Below are 9,891 nucleotides of genomic sequence, written 5' to 3'. Positions count from 1 at the left end.
CTCCTGATTTGAAGGGGGGGCTTCTAATATGAAGAGAGGTCTAATTTGAAGATGGGCTCCTGATCTGAAAGGAGGGGGGCTTCTAATGTGAAGGACGCTCCTAATTTAAAGGGTGACTGTGATGTGAAAAGTGGAATTCTGATGTGAACAGGGGCTCCTCATTTAAAGAGGGGACTCTGATGTAAAGGGGGGAACCCCACCTTTTTGTGCTTTCGCATGGGAACCCCTCTTGTAATCCAGGACAAACGTCTGGTATGGATCCAGGAGGGGCCAGATATCACTTTTTACAATCGCCTGGAGATTTTGTATACTTTAACAGGTTGCCATGACTAGAGAAGGGTTGAGAAATGTCGGTATAGTGTACTACATTAATTGGATCTTTCGAGCATCCAAAGCTCCCCCCACCTCCAGTTTTTACCTTTTTTATATTGCAAAGGGGAGGTTTTGTTTTATTCTTTAATGACACCCAGTGCTCACATCAAACTCTCACATCAGCCGTCTCCTATAAGACACTCGGCGATGGCACACGACATGTTCATCAGTCTAGTCTCCGCTATCATCAACACGTGCTTTCACAGCTCCGATCTTCTCTGCCAGGGATTTCCCCTCGGGTCACGTGACCTGCCCTCCGGCTGCCCGGAACTCCTGGGCGTGGCTTCCTGGAAAGCCTTTGGTGACGTCGCCGGACAGGCTTTGCCCATATATGGGGAGATTCCGCCGGTTCCCTTCCTGACAGGTCCCCGCCCGCCTGCTGACGTCACGGCCGGGAAGGGCATCGTGCGGGGGAGGAAAGGAGAGTGCGGGCGGGTTCGGCTAACTGTCAATTTACTGGGAAGGGAAAGCAGATAGGGAGGGAGATGCCCGATCACGTCAAGATGAGAAAGAAAAGGTCTATGAGGCACCGAGTACACTTCTACGATCCAGATCAATGAGCTTTATCGGCCACCGGACACATAAGGGGGGATTAACCAATCAGCTTCTCTTTCAGTTTAAAAGCTTAACTGAGCAAACTGAAGAGAAAAGCTGATTGGTTGCCATGGGCAACTGCTCCAGATTCTGTCCGCTCCAGTTTTGATGAATCCCCCCCCCTCATATAGTTTATGATGATCAGAGCAACTTGTAGACTTTCACATAAAAACACTTTATAAGCTACAAGGCATAACTCACTTGTAGTAACATAGATGGCTGACCTCCTGCAAATGCAGCTGCCCGGCTGTCAGTCATTGGCTTCAGGGTTCTAGGAGCAGGGCTGCAGATCAGTTAAAGGATCAGTCCACCTTTGGGACCATATTTTATGTTATATCTATGTTGAGGGTGTAACATGAAAAGCGATCACATTTCCCATTGCCAAGCTGTCCCCTCCCCTCTTATCTGAATCATGGGGTGCTTCCCCCCTCCACCCGGAGCCATGGCAGGATTTACTCTCTCTGCTGCCCCAAGGCCAGGTTCCTCAATGCTTCCCCCTACCCACCAAACTGCCATTCAAGTAATCTCAGCGACATCGCTGAGATCACTTGTACAAAACAAGCGGCGGCTTCCCCGCTGTACATTTAGCCCTGCTTGCTCAAAGCAGGGCTAAATGTAGACAGCAACTACCCGCTCGGCACCCGGAACTGCATGTACCGGGCATCGGGAGATAGGAAATCCACACCCCTGCTGCCCCTCTACTCCCTGCTGCCCTGAGGCCGGACCTTGTGGGAAATCCGGCCCTGCCCGGAGCATTCTGTTGTCGTTTAAACTGTGTACAGCCACGACCTCCATTCACAGGGATCTCTGATTGGGAAGACTACCAGGGTAGTGGCGCGGCACACGGTTCTGCATTGCAGAACTGATGGGAGGTGCGTTGGGGAGCCGTTCAGAGTAAATGGGAGCGCAACTACTGCGTGCTGTGTGATAGTGTGCGCTATGTACACGGATCCTGCGCGTTCACCGCAACGATATGGTGTGATCGGGCTCTGATAAGTTCAATTGGTGAAAACTAATGAGGTGAATCGCTGGATGGAATGGTATGGGTGTGAGAACAGGAAGTGACGGGAAACCTCACTGGAAAAACACAAAATAGATAATGATAGATGGAGAGAGAGAGAAAGAGATGGAGAGAGAGAGAAAGAGATGGAGAGAGAGAGAGAGAGAAGATAGAGAGCCAGAGAGAGAAATAATAGATATATAATAAATAGATAATCAATATATAGAAAGATAGATAATCAATATATAGAGAGAACGATTGATAGATGGATAATCAATAGATAGAGAGAGAGAGAGAGAGATAGCAAGATAATCAATAGAGAGATAGATATGGATGGATTATAGATTTATAGATAGATGATAGACAGATGATAGATATGTAGTATGTTCGGGGGGAAGGTTCCTGCTGGGGACATTGACTCTTTGTCTTGGTGACCATTGCCCCCGGTACACAAAATGATGGGAAATTCAGCATTTTTCCTGTTCGGGTGTCAGACAAACCAGGAAGTGATGGTAAACCTTGCCAGAGGGGACACCCTCCCTTCCCGACTGTAACATATAATTGTACAAAGAAGCATTTTTTCTTTTCCAGTCCGCCTCACTCTCCACAGAGTCTCCCTTCTTCCGCTGCACCCTTTGTGATGTAAATATGACAGGACTGACCTCTTCTATAGAATACAAGTTGGACTGACGTACACTCAGGCGGGAGCGGACTTTTATACATTTTGGAATGGATTGTAAAAGTGATGATGGGGTCGCGGTGCCTAATGCAGCGCCAATACCTGCATCCTATAACCTGTAATAAGGTTCATCATCTTCCTTTGAAGCCGCGTTAACGAGTTATCCTCAGAGGATAATTACCGGTTGCCTGCACTTAATGGGCTGATGAACCATGACCTATATAACACTCTATAAATGTCAGTTATTACTGTGCAGGAACATTGTAACCTATATAATACGCGGCTCTGAGCTGGGAGGCGACGAGCATAGGCAGATCCACATTCCACATATTAATTATAAGGACGGGCAAAGTGCAGTAAGCCATAGCAACCATGTTTGATATGACTACCGTAAGATGAAACCTGATTGGCTACTACGAGTTTCTGCTACCGTATGTAATAGATCTGTACACAGTCCTTCACAACAATCTTCAGGAGGTTAAAGGGTATCTGTGGTCATATGTATTTCTATATTGAATTTCCATCAGTTCCATCCCGCTCCTTATTACCATATCCTTCTACAAGTTCACAAAGCTTAAACAACAGGATCAAGATCATTATTCTTTATTAAAAAGTGACAGATATTTTCAGCTGAGAACAATGAGATTTGGTTCAATTCATAAAGTTATCGCTTCTCGGCCTTTTGGCTAAGATCAAGTGTAGTATCTGTTCTTATCAGTTTTCGGGGAAGAAAGGCATCGATCCACCGGGACGGAGAGATGCTCGGTATTCCCTGATGTGATTGGTGGGTACTGGAGGGGCCTCCTTTCCTCCTGGGTTGATTCTGGTCCGGTTACGCCGGGCTTGTCCCCAGTTGTAGGCAGGAGGCTCTGAAGGTGCTAATGCCTCCTGAGAGAATGGTCGAGGCTAGAGGGTTCGGGGGCGGCAGAAGCCCGTGGTGTTGTGCCCCCTGGGGGTGGCGTCCCAGGGGTGCTCAGGTAGTCACATGGGTATGGGACCCCACTTGACTCACTTGATCACTCGGTCACACACCACATTGCTATTTTCTGCACAAGGCCTCTTGGACAGGCCTTATGGCTAGTCCGGGGCAATTTTTTTGCACTCGGCCCCTAAGGCCTGTCAGCGTGGTGCACTGGCACTCTATTATTTATGCACTCTATGCACGTTTGCACGATTGGCTTTTTTTAAAAGCATTGACCCACAGATGCTGAAGGTGCAGGTTTCTTCGGGGCCTATTCCTGATGCTGGGAGGAGATTCTGTGCCTCCTACGGGGTTCTCTGTCTCCTCCCACCCAGGAGGGGGGTTTCTCTTCGGGAGATCCCCCCTGCCTAGTACTGTGAGGGACCTGTTTCGGCAGGTCCCCGACGGAAATGGTCCATCGGCCTTCGGGTTGGTGAACCAACAGTCTCAACCCCTGTCAGGAGCCTGCGCCCCGGGGGGTCGGGAAAGTAGGTCCCTTCTTTGGAAGGACCTTGCACCCTTGTGCACTTTTTTGTGTGCTGTGATTTCACGGTTCACTTTTTTTGTTCACAGGGGGAAGTTTGTTTTGATGCACGTCCACGGGCTTCGATAAAAAAAAATTCATAAAGTTACATAGTATTTGGGGTTGAATAAAGACACAGGTCCATCAAGTTAAAACGATGGGATAAGGATACTTATTTAGAAAAAGTGACAGTTATTTTAGCTGAGAACAACGAGATTTGGTTCAATTCATAAAGCTAACGATGGGATAAAGATACTTATTAAAAAAAGGACAGTTATTTTCAGCTCGGTACAATGGGGATAATTTATCAAAAGACAGAATCAGCTTCTCTGTTCAGTTAGGCTTTGATAAATTTCCCTTCAATGAGATTTGTTTCATCTCACAAAAGCTAAAACAATGGGACAATTATACTTTTGTTTTTTTCAGTGACGGTTATTTTCAGCTAAATACAGTGAGATTTGGCTCAATTCACAAAGGCTCAGTCCATAAATCTAAAGCAACAGGATAAATCAAATATTTTTCAGAAACGTGACGGTTATTTTTTTAGCTAAGTCCAATGAGATTTGGAATATTGATACTCCCATCGTTCTCCATTAGCTATAGGTGACGTGTTTGCATGATCTACCTCCCTCTTTTCCCCTTTACTTATCCCACCCAATGATAAAACATGGCTGCTAATTCCATGCAAGTGATAAGGCCAATGCAATCCCATGACGGTGCACTCCCCCATACAGAATCCCTCTTCTCCATCCAAAAGTGATGCTCTCAGGAAGTCCTCATCTGTTCAGTCATTTCTTTTTTTTTGGTGTTGGTGTTTTTTTGGGGTGGTTGGTTTGTTTTAATGGGGTTTTTTTGGGTGGCGGTGATGTTAAATCATTTTTTACATTCAAAGGCGGTCTCCTGAAATTCTCCTGAATTCAAAGGTGGTCTCCTGAATTTTTTTTAACATTTCAAAGGTGAAATTTCCTGAATCTTGCGTGCGGCCAGAAACAAGACTCACATCGATGGGCTTTATTTTAAAATGGTGTGTTTAGCATTTTGTCATCGATCTCAATAGGATTGGCTGCATCCAAGAGAAGCAGTGCAGGTCAAACACAACCTCAGAATGTTCACCACACAAATACAGAACATCTAAAGCCAGAGCTCTCCATTTTAGTTTTAGATCAAGTAGTGATCGGTTAAAACCCCTGACCTTTTTATTTTCCCCAACAGGGTGACCTCATTTTATGGGGACATAGGGTTGCTGAACCTAGACCTGACCTACTGAAGCAACCCCAGATCATAACACTTCTCCAATGGAAGGCTCTTTTCTATTTGCTTATCTTAATCTAGGTGGTGACTTTGTTTTGGCCAGGCAGTGTACTATATATATATATCTCATGTAGGTTAACAAAACACAAATATACAAAGACGTCATCATCTAACAATGAAGCAATAGCCACGTCCCCGATATCTCAGGAGAAAATGTCTCTGAGGTTGATTCCAGGAAGCCAAGTTTCCTTCTATACGTAGAGAAGACAATGGAAATTTATATCCAAAGTAAGACTTTTTCAGTGTCCTTATTTCATTTCTTGAAAGAACAGGCGACCTGTCAGAACGTTCAATAACACCATCAGAGACTTGGCGTATGCCATTCGATATTTTGTTTGCGTTTTCACATTTGATTTTGGAATTAACGGAGTTTACTAAATTAAATCCACATCCACTGTTGGAATTTTGTTAGACAAAACAAATGTCATCACGCTCCTTCAATTTTTTCCCCTCCCTATGGTTAAAAATGTGACCCCCCACTGACTATTAGAACATCAAACAGACCTTCTGAAAATGTCTGTGAAGGTTCTCATTCATCTCAGGTCATGGTATATCTGTAAAAAATAAGTCAAGGCAACTACACTTGCTGTATTTTTCTTGAAGACGTTTCACTGGTCATCTAACCAGTTTTCTAAATTCTGAAAATGAATTTTTTCGAACAAACTTTTACTGGTGTATGGAAAAATAAATGGTGCTGGTGGGGGATTGGGAGAGAATAGAGAGTCCATGGAGGCTGATACAGTGGAAGTACTGTCCATTGATGAGGTCAGATGCACTTCAGCAAGTAGGAGTCAATGGTTGAGTTGTCATATGTACACATCCTAGTGAGTCCACACTTCCTGAAATGTATCAAGACTGTTGTGTATTCTAGCTGTCAGCAGTTACATCGGCTTTATTTCTTTAATTCAGTCAGTAGATCACAAAATTGGGGAAGGTTAAGTTTCCATTTTGAAGTAAGCAGACAGAAGTTTGCTGTCAGGATATGTGTGAAACATTTCTTTGGATGTTTAGATGGCCCATTCATCGGTAAAGCTAATAGGTGGGTAATGACTCTTGCTTTATGGAACAACCAGAGATCATAGAAAGAAGGTTATTCACCTCTTGATAGAATGGGGAGACACCGGGGCAGGTCCATGAAATGTGATATAGAGAGCACATCTGAGAATTGTATCTCCAGCCACGAAGTGGAATGATAACTAATGTAATTTTTATCACGTGTAATACCATGGCACCAAAATTGTATATACGGTTTCTTTATATACAGTGCAGAAGGAACTTTTGTGCACCTGTATTCATAGGGTCTTCCACATTTCCAGCGGTAACGGTGGCTTAATTTTAAGGAGTTTCGATGATACGTCCTCCAGATGTAGGCTCAATACTCAATACATTGTCAGGGATATGACCATTATGAGAGGGACCATCTGCACAGGACCTCTCAATGGGAGTAAGATCTGAGAACATCTGAGATGGATTGCGCAAAATTACAAATTTATAAACAACTTGGCCAGTTTGTGGCCAAAATTGACGAATAATTGTTGGCCAAGTGGCCAAAATTTAAAGGTTTTGTGCGATGACTGACCAAGTGGCCAACATTTAAATAAGGATTGATTGGCCAAGGAAGAACCATCTGTTAAGTGAGACTGTCTGGGATCTAAAGAGTGAATAAAAATGATTTTGAGGTTGTCATGTGATGTTTATCTTAAGATTTGTTCCAGAGTAAAGTGCATTGGGGCTAACATCTGGGATTGTGTAGGATAAGGTCCAGAGCAGCGCATTCATTCGTTTAGGTATATAGTTGAGGTTGTTGCGCTACTCACCTCTGTGGTTCTGGGACCCCACCAAGTAGGTGCTCTTAATCCAGCGAATAACTGGGGAGACATGAAAGAAAAGACTAATATTGGGAGCAGAACCATAGAGGAAAGTGCATGGTAAACATATGTATATGTACACGGTTTTATGTGAAATATATGGGATGCCTCAACAATTGTTAAATGTTTGTTAAATGTCTGATAAATAATAAAATAAAGATTAAGTATTTAAAAAAAAAAAAGAGAAAAAAAAAAGAAAACAGAGCAGCGCATTCAGGTGCACTGGGGCTCTCCACAGTTTTTCCAATTCTGTCCATCTCTTATAAGACACTAAGGTAGCTCAGGATGCTAAATGTGGCATATGGACTGTGAGATAATATCTAGAAAAATCTGGTAAACCAAGGTTGCCCTTCATCTTCATCAGATTTTAAGATCCTGAAGTGTTTGTAACCCCATATGAAGTTTAGTATGTCTGCTTGGAGGTTTTTAAGACCCTTGGCCGAAACAGTCACTGGTAGGCCTGCAAAAGGTTAGAGGTAGGCCTTCAAAACGGTAAAGGTAGAGCCATCTGTTATAAGACAGTAGAGTGGTCCAGGATGCTAAATGTGGCAAATGGACTGCAAGATCATCTAGAAATACCTGGTACCCCAAGGAGGCCCTTCATCTTTAGTGAGGACATCAGATTGTTTGATCCTGCAGTGTTTGTAACCTCATACGAAGTTTAGTATGTCTGCTTGGAGGTTTTTAAGGCTCTTGGCCAATAAACAGCCAAGGGTAGGCCTTCAAAAAGGTAGAGGAGCTTAAGTAGGATGGACATTGTAGTCAGAGCTATTTGTTTCATTTGTGTAACATGGAGGAAATTTCTCTAAAACCGAGGATAGTGTTTGACATGTAGAAGTCATTTGTATCCCCAAATAACTAATAACGTCTGCTTTCCAGCTATAGGGTTAGTTTGTTTTAAGGAGTTGGAGATGATTTGGGTCGATGTTGATTGGGAGCTCTAGTTTTCTAACCTGATAGGGAACCAGGTTTGGGGAAAATCCGGCCCTCCAGATGTTGTACAACTACAAATCCCATGAGGCATTGCAAGACTCTGCTAGCCACAGGCATGACTCCCAGAGGCAGATGCATGATAGGATCTGTAGTTTCACCACAGCTGGAGGGCCTACCCCTGTTCTAGGACTTTGTAGAGATTTGGTAAGGTTGTCAGAAGGTTCATAAGGGTCAAAACAATGTCATCTACATATAACCGTACAGTAGACGGCCTGTTCAGGATGTCAGCACCTGGGATGTCCTGGTTCCTCATGATGGAAGATGCCAGAGGTCCTCATATACTGTATATTTCAGTGTAATTGTTTTCCTGGAATTCAACTTTATAACCCAACCCCAGCCAAGCATTTGTTTGTTCTTTTTTTTAGTGGTTTTAGAAGCACCGTCAGGTCTCTAATGCTGGCTCTGATCCAGGTGGGGCAGATCTTCCTGTGTGTAGGAAGGTAGTGTACTCCCTCTTCAATTTTTTTCAGGTAGAGGTGGGGGGGTCGGAGTCTATGTCCACCATAGGGAGATTTACACTAACTTCCTGTGTAGTCACTGGGACAGGAAGTAAGGGAAGATCTGCAGCAGCACAGGAGGCAGGAATACACATCTGGACTTCTGACCCTCCCACACTCCGTTCACACCTTTAAAGGCTTGGGATGGATTTAGGCTTTGACCCATGACCCAGATTAGAATAATATAATGGACTTCATGTGAAAGAACAAAGTTCATGTAGCTCTTAGAGGCCAGATCCTTCTTTTTATGCTGCCACAGCAGTTTAGAAAATACAAGAGAGAAGTGGCCGGGCCGCTAACCAATTGAAACTGGTTTTAAGTGAAAATTAGGTTCATAACCTTAAGGAAGAACTCCAGGAACTGTACAAACTAACCCTTGCCATGCTGGGTTAGCCCCACTGCTCTTTTTTTTTCTCTAGGGGTTGGATTAAAAAAAAAGATTCACTCTCATAATCCTTGTTCCCCTCCACTCTGGTGGTGGTATGTTCCTCGGCATACTCACGTCTAATGGACCTGCATTAAGGTGGCCATACACTCTACAACCATCGCAAGACTTTAGTCTTGCGATGGTTGTACAGGGATTAAAAAAACGTACAATCTGCCTATCTTGGACAGGCAGATCGCACTCTCGATCATCGGAAGCCCGCCCCCCTGAGGGGCGGGCTTCCGATGACCGCAATGCTGAACGGGCAGTGTGCGCGTGCGCACACCGGCCCGTTAGGCATTTGTCTTCCGAGCACCGTTCTAACCAGCCGAGAGTCGTACGATTCCCGGCTGGTTTTCGAACATGCTGGTTCGACAGAAGACGTGCGACCGTACAGTAGAAACGGTCGCACGTCTCCGTTCACACTGCTCGAGTATCGTACGAAAAACCGATCGCATACGATTATCGTACGATAATCGTGCAGTGTATGGGCACCTTTAGACGCAATTACATCATGGGTCCTTAGACCACCGGAGAGGAGTCTCCTAGACCAGTGTAGTAGCCATGCAAAAATCAAGGATCAGGTGAATATTTTTTATTTTAGCCCCTAGACCAAAAGGAGCAGTTAACCCTTGCAATGCCGGTGTAGCCCCACTGCAAGGGTTAGCC

The sequence above is a fragment of the Nanorana parkeri genome, unplaced genomic scaffold, assembly GCF_000935625.1.
Source record: "Nanorana parkeri isolate BGI_ZX_2015 unplaced genomic scaffold, ASM93562v1 scaffold2603, whole genome shotgun sequence".
NCBI lineage: Eukaryota > Metazoa > Chordata > Amphibia > Anura > Dicroglossidae > Nanorana > Nanorana parkeri.
The sequence above is the reverse complement of the archived record's forward strand: the minus strand, read 5'-3'. Positions refer to the sequence as shown.